Below are 15,000 nucleotides of genomic sequence, written 5' to 3' on the forward strand. Positions count from 1 at the left end.
ATCGCCAATAACGGTCTATTCGTTCACACTGTCGTTTTCTGTTTTGACTGAAAAGTAATCGCATTAACAATCTGAATGGTCAAGGCATCTATTTTTTTTTTCTTTTTCCATTTAAAGATTTTCTGGGGTCTTTCTTTCCTTTCTTTTTCTTCACATTTTCTTGTTTATACATAGAGCCTTTCATCTCTTATCACTACACTCAGTCGCATTTCAGTTTTTTCTTTTTTCTTTTCATTTTCCTGCTCATTTCCTTTTAATTTTTTACCTTCAATCTTCGTATCATTTCCTCAGCCTCATTTCTTTTCTCTGTTTTTTCTTTGTTTTTGTTTTGTCTTTTTTATCCTCCTCTGCTTATTTAACATCGTTTTTCCTCCTGCACCTTCTCCACAATGTCTTTTCAATCTCACCTGCTCTATTTACCTCTCTAAACTAACCACTTCCTACCTACCTGTCTCTCTCTTTTCTTCTCTCTATCCTCCCTTACATCCTTTACAGCCCCCCTCAGTCCCACCCTTACCTCTCACTTGTTTCTCCTATCTCCTACCTTCTTCACAAGTACGTATTTGCTTAAGTTACCTTCCATCCCCGCGCCTTGCTGTTGATCGCGATAGTAATGTGCGAAGCGGGGAGTGCAGTACGTGATGCGGCGTGTGGGTCTCGTCACGATGGGGTGTAATTGTAGGTTAAGTGTGACGGACAAAATTATCTTCGCGGAATGCAGGTGAGTTCTTCCGAGATGTGAGGTTTTATAGTGTGATGAGCTACGTGTTTCTCTCTCTCTCTCTCTCTCTCTCTCTCTCTCTCTCTCTCTCTCTCTCTCTCTCTCTCTCTCTCTCTCTCTCTCTCTCTCTCTCTCTCTCTCTCTGTGTCAGCCATCCTTCCACACTCCCACACTGACATTTTAATTGTTTCTTCTGGCCCTTCCTTCCTCCCTCCCCTGTGTTACCATGCGCCTTCTCTTCACTATTCCTTTCTTCTTCTTCTTCTTCTTCTTCTTCTTCTTCTTCTTCTTCTTCTTCTTCTTCTTCTTCTTCTTCTTCTTGGTTTGTATGTGCTACTGATGTTCCTTGCTTCTTCTTGCATCTCTCTCTCTCTCTCTCTCTCTCTCTCTCTCTCTCTCTCTCTCTCTCTCTCTCTCTCTCTCTCTCTCTCTCTCTCTCTCTCTCATTATCGTCACCTAGTATTTAGCTTTCTCTTTCACTTTTTTCCTTTTCCTCCTTCTTATCACAAGTATAATTCCCGTTCTCGAATTTTTCACTTACCATCTTTATTTCTAATTATGTGTCTTTATCACCCTTCTCTTCCTCCTACTACGTTTATATTTCTTCCTCTTTTTTTCTGTGTTGCTCTCTTCCTCCTTCTTCTCCTCCTCCTACGCATTTTCTGTCTTCTGGCTCTTCTTCGGACGCGTAATCTTCCTTCTGCTCCTTCTCTTCGTCTTCCTCACCACCACCACCACCACCACCACCACCACTTCCTACTCCTCCGTCTCCGTTTCATTTTCATTTAACTGGAAATCTTAGCTCCTCTTTCTCGTATCAATTTTAAGCATATTTACGAGGCTACGGTAATTCAAGCTTTCGAATTCTTCCTTATTTTTTTTCTTCATTTCTTTTTATATCTTCCTGTTATATGTCCTCCGTATTCTTTCGTTCCCCTAGCTATTCCTCTCTCTCTCTCTCTCTCTCTCTCTCTCTCTCTCTCTCTCTCTCTCTCTCTCTCTCTCTCTCCTTCAGTCATCTCTTCTTTTTCCCTTCTTCGCTTATCTTTCCAGGTCATTTAGAGAGGTGACCGTCTTCTCTATTCCTCCTCCTCCTCCTCCTCCTCCTCCTCCTCCTCCTCCTCCTCCTCCTCCTCCTCCTCCTCCTCCTCCTCCTCCTCCTCCTCCTCCTCCTCCTCCTCCTTCCTCCTTTTCTCATATTCTCTCCGTGTCTCCTTCTCTCTTTCTCCTCAACTCCCTAAAACTGTATCGATCACCCCCAAGCCATCTCTCTCCTGTCATCCAGCGTCCCTCCATATTGCAGCCCCTCCTTACCCCTCCCCCCCTCCACCCACATCTGTTCCAGCCACCCACGCCTTACTCAGCCTTACTCTCAAATGAATCAGTACAGTCTCTCTCTCTCTCTCTCTCTCTCTCTCTCTCTCTCTCTCTCTCTCTCTCTCTCTCTCTCTCTCTCTCTCTCTCTCTCGTAATTTATCTCATTTCACCATTCCAGGCATAATATTTACACATTACAAGAATATTCCTCTTCATACGCGTAGGTAGCAACTCTGGTCACGTTCATCAACACATCTTTATTATCATTACCACTATCATCATCATCATCGTCATCATCATCGTCATCATCAATCAACCCCAGTAATATTACACTCACCTTCACCAGTATTAATGCTAATAAAACAATAATATGGCGAAAACGAAGGATACAATAAATAACGACGACGAAACTGATATCCATACAACGAAAACTCACCTGTTACATCGCCACTACCACCACCACCACCACCACCACCACCACCACCACCGCACATGTTGTTATCAGTGACCAGAGCTTCTAAAGGATCCGGGAGTTATGACGCTTATTGCAGTATCTCTAGTAAATGTCATATTCTACAGCCCCTTCCCGGCTTTCCTAACTCATTCTTCTTCTTCCTCTTCCTCTCTCCTCCTCCTCTTTCTCCTCCTCCTACTACTACTACAGTGTGTCTACTATTAAGTGGCTCCTGGATCTCGGTCTGAATGGTGTCCCAGGGAATGCGTGGTTGTCTTGAGGAAAACCGTGAGCTATCCTTGTAAATAAGTGCTTTGATCAAGAGAAAGCAAGTACTATTCACATCAAATCAATTACGTTATCAATAAGCTACAATATGTCTTAAATCCAGGAGCTATTTTAGAGTAGACAGACTTTACTACTACTACTACTACTACTACTACTACTACTACTACTACTATTCTGGTATCATTATCCCTATACCGACTGTGCCATAACGTGGGAATATACAAACATCCACCAACGATAGGTCACCTCCTACTCTCATTACAAAGTCCATTTATTTCCCCAGCTATTTGTCTATATCTTCATTTCCTTCTGGTACACTTTTTTCTTTTTCTCTTTTCTGCCTTACCATTCTCCCTCTTACTCACATTTCTTTCGTTATTCAATACACCTTTAATCTCTTGTTTCCTTGTCTTTTATTTTTTCCTGTATTTTATCACATGCACTGTTCGTCGTTTGTATTTCTAAGCTACACATTTACTACATCTCTCCTACTCTTATTCTTTGTGTTTCATTTAACTGATTGTTTTTTTTTCTTCTTTCCTTCTACGAGCCAATATTTTTCTCAACTCCTTTTCATCTTTTTTATCTTTCTACTTAATGTTTCCTTTTCTTTTTTGCTTCGTATCAGCTAGTTTTCTTTACTTTTCTCTTATTCTATTCTTTAAACATTACTTCTCTATTATTCCCTTCCACATATCTTCCTTTCCTTTCCCTTCTCATCCCTACGCTCCAACGTATTTCCCTTCATTAGCTATCCATCGTAATCCTTTTTTCTTCACTCTCCCTGTTTTCCCTCTCCCTTTCACAACATACCGTCCGTCTACCACCACTCTCACTCTCTTCCAACCCTCTCATCTATCCTTGTTGCTTCATTCACTCTCACCTTCCCATGACACGACATCCTTCTACCGAATAACTTTCTCTTCCCTTGTAGGGCTAAAGTAAACCTGCCACCTTCCAAATACTCTTCCTTTTCCCCTCCTTTTCCCTATAATTCTCTAACCCAAACTACTCTGACGTGCAACCACGCCCATTTTCCAGTTCCCTGTGTCCTTCTCCGCCCAAGTAACCCCACCCATTTCGGAGTCTGTTGTCCTCCCTCTCCCTCTCCCCCTCCTCCTCCCCCTCTTCCTCCTCCCAGCACACGACACTCTCCTCACCTGCCCACGAGTCACCCACCTCCAACGATTCCTAGTATTGCCTTCCCACGTTCTACAGGTGGGTGGTGGTGCGTCTTCGTTTTCTGGAGCACTGTCACACTTATTCAGCTTTCTGTGCGTGTATGTGTCTCCCAGTCCCCTTACTCCAGTCTCTCTCTCTCTCTCTCTCTCTCTCTCTCTCTCTCTCTCTCTCTCTCTCTCTCTCTCTCTCTCTCTCTGATAGTCCAAAAGTTCTACTAGCACTTTTCTCCTGAAACGACATTCATATGCTTGATACTGATTTTTTTTCTTAATTCACGAGAAAATATACCTTTAAGGAAACATTATCATCACATCATAAGCAGCAACAGACAAAAACTACTCCACTTACCCTGAGTACAGTAACAGACAACTGGCCAAATAAAAATAGCAGGAGACACACTTCATAATTCACTGAAGTGCCCGAAAGAAGACAGAGGAAGGGCTTAGGACACCCATCAGTTTCTTGACATGGAACAAAGCCGAGTGATCACTTCAGAGAAGTAGTATTCTTCGTATATTTTGTGTTTGTAATGTACTGCTTATCATACTAGGAAATATTAAGAGAATATATGCTAAAAAAAAAAAAAAAACAGCGCTGTCAAGTAGATTTGGGAAAGAATTGGCAAGTTACCTAAAGTAAGATTAAATACACCAAGAATATACGAGAACATATAGTGCATTTGAATCATAAAAATTTGAGCAAAGAAATCAAGGAGAAACCTGCACATTAAAGAGAAAACTTAATGTCGTGTTTTTTTTTTTTTTTTGTATTATATTCTGAGAAAAGAAAATCAAACTAAATATATAAAAAATCGGATTCTTAGGGTTGTAATATGATCTTGGTAAAATACGAGACTTCATGTTAGACAACAATGAATTAAACTTTCCAACAAACTACATATAGAAGTACGAACACTGACAAATTAAAGACAGAAAATAGTAAAAAACAAACAAACAAATAAATAAAAAAATAAATAAATAAGTTCTAAAACAAGAAAAAATTTGAAGATGGGACTTATTTTGAAGACCAACAAATGCTTGGAATAAAACTCAAATGGACTGAACCTCAACAGAAGAAGAGCTCACAGTCACAGTACAAGAACATCAAGTAATAGAGGGGCGATGCTGCGGAATGTGCAGGTTGTGTGGCGTGAGGGAGACAGGGTGGGGGGAGAGGGTACCAGGGAAGCAGTACTATAGTGGGCAGGACATACAGAGAAATGAGCTGATAGATAGATGAGATTGGAGGGTTAACTGACGTGATGATGAATACAAAGAAAACATGAAGAACGATAATAATGATGATACAGCTAATGATTAATAATAAACTGACAGGCACATTTTAGTGAAGAACGATGCAACACCAACAAAATAAAAACACACATAAAAATAAACACGAATCGTTGATGTGGATTAATAACAACAGCACTGTAAAAAGAGAACAAAGTGAGATAAATTTAAATTCCAAAACTGCAATTCCGTTACTCTTCCAGGACGGCGGTGTGTGAGTGTGGCAGGCTCAGTACCGCCCACCACCACCACCACGCCGGGTGCTCACGCATGCTACAGGGTGTTCAGGTGATCCCTGCGTCACTCATTCCTTGTAACACGAGCGGCGACGGGCGAGGTGTGGGTGTAGCTGTGCACCGCGAGATTGGTACACTGACTCGTTGCATCATGTAGCTACTTGTTCACCCACCATTGTGGACATACAGATTTATCACAAAATTCTTTGAAGGCTTAATGGATGAATAAGAGATTTCACTAAACAATGGAAGTGCATTTGTGGTGTATATTTAAAAGCCAACGGTTTCTCTCTCTCTCTCTCTCTCTCTCTCTCTCTCTCTCTCTCTCTCTCTCTCTCTCTCTCTCTCTCTCTCTCTCTCTCTCTCTCTCCTAGGAAGGCTGTCACTGAGATTATTCCATTTCATGTGATAACACTTCCATGTAAGTTAATTACTTAAATTCTCTCTCTCTCTCTCTCTCTCTCTCTCTCTCTCTCTCTCTCTCTCTCTCTCTCTCTCTCTCTCTCTCTCTCTCTCTCTCTCTCCACGTATTGTTAGTAAAGTATTATAACATTTCTACGATTTATAATCCTGAACTGCAATAACTAATGTCACACTAAACCATCACGTAGTACTGCATCGCTGATACAACACACACACACACACACACACACACACACACACACACACACAGAGAGAGAGAGAGAGAGAGAGAGAGAGAGAGAGAGAGAGAGAGAGAGAGAGAGAGAGAGAGAGAGAGAGAGAGAGAGAGAGTAATGATTTGTACGCAATAAATATTAGCCTTGCAGCATTGAACTGTATTCCAACAGACTTCACCGTGTTTTTCTCTGGCATATCATGAGCTTCTGGGGATTTTCATGGGAGTTTTCATGACTGGTGAAAGTTCAACAAGGCTTATGCAGCGTGAACCGTAAAAAAAATTAATAAATAAAATAAGTTACATAAATCGTCTATGAGATCCTTGAAAACAGTCCTTATGATGGAACAAAACGTTAAAGAATACGTGTCTCTGAAGGAGTGGCAATGCATGACGCAAGACTTTAATCCTGAAGGGGAAGCAAAGCACTCAAGGACTGTCATTGAATCACACTCAAACGCCTGACTGTCAACTCTCTCCGCTGCTTCTGGTTGAAGGTCGGAGGTCTGGCCTTTGCAGCGGCTTCACTCTCATGCTCCTCTCTTTACGTTTTCTTTTTTATGTTGAGCCTTTCTCTTTCATATACCACTTATTTTTTTCTTGTACATTTATTTCTTTCCTTATAATTGCAGATTTCCTTACATGTTCATTTTGCAATGTGATTTCCTCGCCTGTTTCTTTCATTATTACTAAACATTTCTTGTACTTTCCATCTCTTCTTCTTATTGCAGACTTCCTTTCATTACCCATGCGGTGTGAGGAGTAGAGAGGGTAAGCCTATAGTCTTTTTTTTTATATGTTATGGCCTATAGTGCCTGTAGGTATACTTGAAGAGTAAGCACGGGAAGCTCTGTTCAGCTTCCATCCATTACTGGCGCAGACAATTTTGAAGTGACCAATAACCAACTTAAAGACTTCGTGACACATATTCCCTCGCTTGCATTAAGGGCTCAAGGCAGATAATTGGTCTCTTAATGCGATAAATTTGTCAATACATTGACTTCAATTGTCCTTACTAAGACAAACGGGAATGATTATGAGAATGTAGCAGTTAAAACACTTATGCTTGTTTAGCGATTGCAATGAGAAGATTTCTCTCTCTCTCTCTCTCTCTCTCTCTCTCTCTCTCTCTCTCTCTCTCTCTCTCTCTCTCTCTCTCTCTCTTCTATTCAGTATGAAATGAAAGCAAGAGGCAAAAATATTCTTCCAAAATTAAAGTTTTAAAAATAAATGCTTATCTCCTGTCCTACTCCTACTCCTCCTCCTCCTCCTCGTCCTCGTCCTCCTCCTCCTCTTCTTCTTCTTCTTCTTCTTCTTCTTCCTCTTCCTCCTCCTCCTCCTCCTCCTCCTCCTCCTCCTCCTCCTCCTCCTCCTCCTCCTCCTCCTCCTCCTCCTCCTCCTTCAGCACTAATGCTAGGTCTTCAGCACTGATGCTCGTCTAAACAACCTCTGCAGAGAAGGAGTTCGATTCGTAAATCTATGGAATGACTTCTACAACCAGAGAATATTATTTAATAATGATGGTTTACATCTTAACGAAATCGGATCGGCGCGGCTCGGCCGTCTATTTCACGACGCTGTTGTTGCTCACCTGGCAAAAAACGCGAGCTAACTAGCACGGCCAGGGACAACGTAACTAGTAATGTTAATGCTGACACGGCCCCATCTACTCAAAATTTTGTCAAGTTTTGCTTTGTAAATGCTCGCAGTATCAGAAATAAATTTCAGGATCTTGAAGAAATCGTTTGCATGGAGGAATATGATGTTATCGGCGTAACGGAATCGTGGATTATTACAGTAAACAGAGACTTTTGGCCGAATTTTCAATACCCGGGTACAGTTTATTCAGTTGTGAAAGAAACGAAAGAGAGGAGGCGGGTGCTCCTGTACGTTAAAACTAATCTTCACCCAATTGCAAAATCCACCACGAAAATAGCTAATATAAATGCGTCATTCATTCAGCTTAACCTCCAGTCCCGCAAAATCGTAATTGGTATTATTTATAGACCTCCAAGTCAGTCAACGGCAGTAGACAACCAACTTTATGAACAGATAGCTGAAATCTGTTGCGAAAACGAAACCGTAATCTTTGGTGACTTCAATCTTCCTATACGTAGATGGGGCGATCCTTTAAACTCACATACAGGACTCAGTTTATACGCGAACTTGCTCGAAAGCAGCCTTTATCAATTAGTAGAACAGCCGACAAGAGGAGAAAATATTTTAGACCTTGTCTTAACTACGAATGAAAACATTGTCGGAAATGTAAAAGTAGGACCTGAGTTCAGTAGCAGTGACCACCGGGTGATTACTTTCAGTATTCAAGAAAATAAATCTATAATAAAGGAAAGTAAAGAAAAAGTACCTGACTATCAAAGGGCCAACTATAGAAAACTTAGAAACATTCTTGTGCAAAGCGATTGGAGTGAGCTCTTGGGAAACATAAGTATTGAAAGCACCAGGCAAGGCAGCCACACCACCTCTTGACCTCAACACTGTGTCCACATTTACATTACACTATACTATACTTACACTCACAGATAACCCTGAGTTAACGGTCACTAATTTTTTATCACCATCGGGACAACCAGGGATCAATGTTGCAGGGGGAAATCAGTGTACGGCGTCCCTCCAAAGGAAAGTACGCTTACTCAGTGGAGTGAACGGAGCTGGGGCCTGATTGACTGCTGCCTTCCTTGAAAGCGCCAGGCAAGGCTGCCGCACCACCCCTCCGACATCCACACTGTGACTCCACCCACACGCACATTCACCACACTACATAACCGTCAAGCACCTACATAGTCCCCCACAAACAAGAATAGACGTAGATTACAACTTCTTTTCTCTATCCTCTAAAATTCCATCTGGTTTTTCAATACCACATGGTGCCTTTCCTTTCCGGCCGGCTTCGGCTGGTGGGATGGGTGGGTAGGGAGGAGCCTTCTTCTTTGCTGTCCTGTCTCTCACACTGTGTAGTTAGTATAGAATAGTTAACCAAGCAGCCTAGTAAGGACCCCAGGGTCTGTTGTTGCTTGGTCTTTCCTTTGTATTCCTTTGTATTCCTCCTCCTCCTCCTCCTGCATCATCTCCTTCGCCTACTCTCCCCGCATCTCGTTTCATATCGCCCCAATGAATAGAGTCATCAGGAAGGTGTATTAATATAGATATTTCTGTCACACCTCACTGCCACGTTTTCCGCGCCAGTGAATTAAAGAGAAGAAAAGAATATTGTGCATGATGTTAGGGGCTGCACACACAGAGAGAGAGAGAGAGAGAGAGAGAGAGAGAGAGAGAGAGAGAGAGAGAGAGAGAGAGAGAGAGAGAGAGAGAGAGAGAGAGAGAGAGAGAGAGAGAGAGAGAGAGAGAGAGAGAGAGAGAGAGAGAGAGAGAGAGAGAGAGAGAGAGAGAGAGAGAGTGTAGGAGGTAGTACGTCAGATATACCTGAATTTCCTGGAAGAGTGAAAATAGAACTGACTCAGAGATAGAGAAGGAAAAAAAACATACGTGACTTACTACTCGTACATACGTCAAACAATTGAACTTTCCTTTCCGCGGAAAGAAAAAAAATCTTAAATGAATAGTAGTGGAAGGAGAAGCTGAAAAAAAAACTGGAAAGGAAAGAGAAGTAGTGAATAGTGGATGGGAAAAAATGGGCTGAGGAAAAACAGTAAAAAAAATAAATAAATAATAATAATATGATACCAGAGGATATTCATGTTAATGGTGAGTATCTTTAGGTGAAATATGAATAGTAACAATGTAATGGCGAATTTTGTAGAAACGTAAGTCTTATCTATCGTATTTTCATCAGGTATATTTGACGTGCATATGAATGAATGAATAGTAATGATATAATGGGTGATAATTAATGTATTGAGCAAGAGGTTCATGGAATTCTAAAGCAGAGTTTTCATGGTATATATATTTTTTTTTTCAGACGAAACTAAGTAGATAATGATGTTCCGTTCGTGTCACCTGCAAGATTAAGAAACGAACTAAGCGTCAACTCTTCCATCTCGCCATTCTTCAATTACTCCTATCATAATTCATTCACCAATACAATTCTTATCGAGTTCCGGTGAGTTGAATGAATGACAAGTATGACGAGAAACAGAAATCACATCCTCTTTCTCTTTCTCATTCTCTTCTTTCTCCTCTACTCTTTCCTCTAGTTCCTCTTCCTCTTCTTGCCGAGTCACTCCTTGGCCTCTATTAATATTTATGCAAAATGAATGAAGAAAATTAACGTCGACGTCAAATTACTCTCCCTTTTTCACTGTTTTATTAATGCCCTCTTCCCTGTGCGTGGTGGGGTGAGTGGTGGCGTGGGTGGCACACTAAGGTCGCAGTGCTGGTCTACACGTGCTGCAGATGGGGAACAAGGGAACGAGGAGGAGGTGTAGGAGGTGGAGGTGGAGGTAGGCAACCGAAGAGACCGAGCAGTAGGACGATGAGGAGGAGGGTGAAGGTAAGGGAAGGGTTTGTTTCTTAGAAGTGGCTTCGAAAGGTCGTCACCCCTGCCGCCTACAATGACAACCAACACAGATGATACAGCAGACAGTACAGCATACTCTCTAGTGCTACAGTGTCACCTTGTCAGCACCACACAACCATCAGCATCACGGCCAGCACCACACAGCCCCAGCACCACGGCCAGCACCACAGCCAGCACCATACAGCCCCAGCACCACGGCCAGCAGCACACAGCCCCAGCACCATACAGTCCCAGCACCACAGCCAGCATCATACAGCCCCAGCACCATACAGCCCCAGCACCACAGCCAGCACCACAGAGCCCCAGCACCACAGCCAGCACCATACAGTCCCAGCACCACATAGCCCCACCACGACACAGTCCCAGCACCACAGTCAGCACCAGACAGCTATCACCATACAGTCACAGGACTACACAGGAGGAAATAAAAAAAAACATAAGTGATCGAGCGAGAAAGTTTAAAGCTATTTTCAATTTTTCCCTTTTCTTTTGTGTTCATAAATTCTCCTCTTGGGCCTACGTGAAGGTTTCAGCTAACCCTTCTTTTCTTCACCTGTTTCTGCTACTACCTGTGTGTTGAATGGTGGTGGTGGTGGTGGTGGTGGTGGTGGTGTTCTAAGAAGCACCTATGGAAAGAAGAGAAAGGAATGCGACCTATGTTAATGAGCTTCTTCATTCTCTCTCTCTCTCTCTCTCTCTCTCTCTCTCTCTCTCTCTCTCTCTCTCTCTCTCTCTCTCTCTCTCTCTCTCTCTCTCTCTCACACACACATTCCATGAACACCAACCATTACACTTTCTTCCTCTCTTCTACACATCACACTGCAAATTTGCTTTTCCAGTAATGTTTTCTCTCACAATAAAACTACAAACAGAGAATCTCCTATGAACGCAATCGTCACACCGACAATGTAAGAGATGCTTTGATTACTTTCACCGACTTGACTCTATGACTAAAGCGAATTACCATGATTTTGCTCCATTATAGCGATAGAGGCAATGTTGAGCAGCTGCCTACATACGTGTAATGTACCTTATAAAAGTTGTCATTTCATACTGTTGTGCGTTAGACTTTGCTATGAAAAAGACCACAATAAAATAAAGAAAATGCAAAGGTAAGTCATTTATAATATTGTTCATGGAATTCATCTACTACACAAGAAAGCTCAGGAAGGATTTACACCTTAATCCTTAATTTGTTATGCTGTGAACACACACACACACACACACACACACACACACACACACACACACACACACACACACACACACACACACACACAACTAGTTACCTACATTGGTTAAAGGAATAGGTGACAGCGGCGAGATGTATATATTAAACACACATGAAGATTAAATAGATACATTCCTACATACTGAGAGAGCGCCTCACGAGTGCAGCACAGACCCTGTATACCACAACCCAGTAAATACACCAGATTAGATACATACACACGTTCATGAAAATGTTCCTATATCAGTCAATGTGGGCGTAAGTTCCACTCTTCCTCCTGTTCTTTGACACATCACTACTATTCCAGTAAACTATTTAGATCCGGAAGTTCTCTGGACGTTGCGAATGATAAGCTTTGACTTTAAAAATCAAGAAATAGCGTATAATATATATTTTCACGTTTTTTTTTTTTTTCTCAGATACCTCACAAAGCATCCTTGGTTCTCTCACACCAAGTCTATCCCTCTTTCCTTCGTCTCCGCCATGCCTGAAGTTTTCCCGTCCACACTTCCCGAACGGCTGTTTCCCCACCTTCCCCCTTAAGCTCCTCCCCTTCGCTTGGGATGGTCCTCCTCCTGCTCCTCTTTAGTCCCACCCCACCCACTCCAGGGCGCTGCGTGAGGCCACACCACACTGACCCGTGGAGGCTGCAATCAGTTTCCTGCTGGGCTTATCGAGGGATTGGCTGGATTCCCTCATGATAGCCGCTGCTACCTTCCCCTCTCCCCTTCTCCCCTCTCCCGCCTGCTCCCCTCCGTGCATCCTCCCGTGTTCCCTCTTGCTACGCCCTACTACTCACCGCTTCTCCACGCCTCAGGCATATCCTTTTCATTCAGTAATACAAGTGAGCGAAGGATTGTTCAAAATGGTACTTTCACACCGCCTTCTACACTCATACAACTACAACTACTACTACTACTACTACTACTACTACTACTACTACTACTACTACCATAACTCTAACAGCAAAGGATTCGTCTATTACCTTATTGCCTCAGCATTTGGAGTTTATCTTTTGGGGGGAAGAGTCAGCAGATACCCCTCGTTTTTCGTCTCCACTATAAGAAAAAAGCAATACGAACGTTAGGAATGTGTAATTAAGAGGATGAGAGAGAGAGAGAGAGAGAGAGAGAGAGAGAGAGAGAGAGAGAGAGAGAGAGAGAGAGAGAGAGAGAGAGAACGTGAATGTATGGAGACAGTAACTCTTTTCTAAGGCTCTCTAACAATTCGAATCACACACACACACACACACACACACACACACACACACACACACACACACACACACACCAACTAGCGGCGGCGGTGAGAGGAAGAAACAAGGGACCAGGATGACGCTGCTCTTGACAGGGTTAGTTGAGTCTGTTGGTCCGTGACATTGGCAAAATGAGCAGAGGGAGAAGTGGGAGGAGGATGGGATTAAAAAGAGGAGGAACGAGTGGATGAGGAAAGATGGAAGAAATGAGTATGAAACGAAAAATTAAAGAAAAAGAGCAACAGGAGAAAGATTAACGAGGAGGAAAAGGAGGAAGATAAACGAAAAGGAGAACAAGTACGATGAATAGGACGCTGGAGAGATACGAATGGAGAAGAAACGATAGATGAAAGAGACTATAGGAGGATGTGGAGGATGAGGTAATGAAAACATGACATAACCAAACAGTAATGGAGGACGAGGAGAAAAGTGAACGAAGAGTAGATAGAATAGGAAGATAAAGATAAACAAGAAGCAGGAGGAGGAGAAGAAGATGAAAGAAGGAAGAGAAGTAGTTGAAGATACAAGAACAGTAACCTGAACAAAAAAAAAATACTCGAATGGAAAATGAGAGAACAAGAAAATCAGGAGGAAGGATAGAGCATCTGTACCAAAGACGACAATAAGTAACAGGAATAAAAATACCTAAAGAAATCAATCGCTACTGTCAAAAAAAAAAAAAGAAGAATCAAAGAGACAAACACGATCAAAGAAGCGATATCACAAGGAGGAGGAAGAAGAGGAGAAAGGCGTGAACTGAGAGGCTGAAGATGGATGGATAATTTGAAGAGGAGGAGGAGGAGGAGGAGGAGGAGGTGGAGGTGGGAATGAGCTGCGATGGGGGTGTCAGGTTGGGGTGTGAGGCGGGGGAGGTTTGGGGGGTGATTTGAACGTGTCCCGCGTCCCCAATGAGCCGTGGAAGGCAAGATGACGGCGGTCAGCGCGGCGGCGTCCGGCAAAATGGCTGCTTCCTGGAACTCCACAAAAGATCCTTCGTCTCCACTCTACCGCGTCCTCCCCCCCTCCCACCCTCCTCCACCTCTACACCCTCCACTTTCTCTCTCTCTCTCTCTCTCTCTCTCTCTCTCTCTCTCTCTCTCTCTCTCTCTCTCTCTCTCTCTCTCTCTCTCATACTATTACCTTTTTCTGCAATCAGTAATAGCAATAGTTGCAGAAATGAGATGGCATTACATAGATAGGTTGAGATCAATTTAATTATCGAATGAAAGACTAGAATTCTCGCAAAGAAAAAAATAAAAAGGAAGAAAGAGGCGAAAGACTGGTAAGTAGGAGGAAGAGGAAGAAGTAGAAAGAATAACGCCATTGGCTACATTTGTAAATAATTTTGTAAGTGCTGGATAAGAGAAAAATGAAAATGCTCCCCTCTACTCCTGTCTTATCCCCGTGAACTGCCGCAGAGAGTGGGTGAGAACACCGCATCTTCACCAAGAAACACAGAGAATTATAAAATGTTCTGATGGGATGCAAAGAAAGTATTTATCACTACACTGACTTTGACAACCAGATATTTTTCCCGGTTATTCTCGTTAGGTATCGCCACACAGAATCACTCTTCACTTAAACACGGTCCTCTGCATCTTCTCCATCACCGGCCTGTTAGACACACTAGCCGAGACATTTTCGCACTTCAATAGATGGTACTAAACGAGACACTTGAATTTCAAATGATGGTATCTTAGAGAAATAACGGTTCCTGTGATTGCTGAGTCCCTTGAATATAACAACGGAACGAGTTTATAATCTTACGTCACGCATGTCGACTTCAAGTATTTTTGGCACCTTGTGATTCGCTAATAAAGTGATCTTTTTATTATCATTATTATTATTTCTTACATACACGTACTGCTTCCTCTAGGGAACTTTCATCCTCACAG

The 15,000-nt window shown here is 42.5% G+C and overlaps 1 protein-coding gene and 1 long non-coding RNA gene across 2 annotated transcripts in view; one reads left to right on the forward strand and one right to left on the reverse strand.

The window, feature by feature from the left end:
• The window catches only part of LOC123518444 (fucose mutarotase-like), a 311,140-nt gene that overhangs the window by 159,418 nt on the left and 136,722 nt on the right, over positions 1 to 15,000 (forward strand). The window lies entirely within an intron of this gene.
• The window catches only part of LOC123518447, a 150,684-nt gene continuing 147,985 nt past the window's right edge, over positions 12,302 to 15,000 (reverse strand). Inside the window, exon 6 of the long non-coding RNA XR_006678801.1 lies at positions 12,302 to 12,908. This is a non-coding gene — a long non-coding RNA (uncharacterized LOC123518447). The remainder of the gene's footprint in view (positions 12,909 to 15,000) is intronic.

Source organism: Portunus trituberculatus, chromosome 43 (assembly GCF_017591435.1).
Source record: "Portunus trituberculatus isolate SZX2019 chromosome 43, ASM1759143v1, whole genome shotgun sequence".
Classification (NCBI taxonomy): Eukaryota; Metazoa; Arthropoda; class Malacostraca; order Decapoda; family Portunidae; genus Portunus; species Portunus trituberculatus.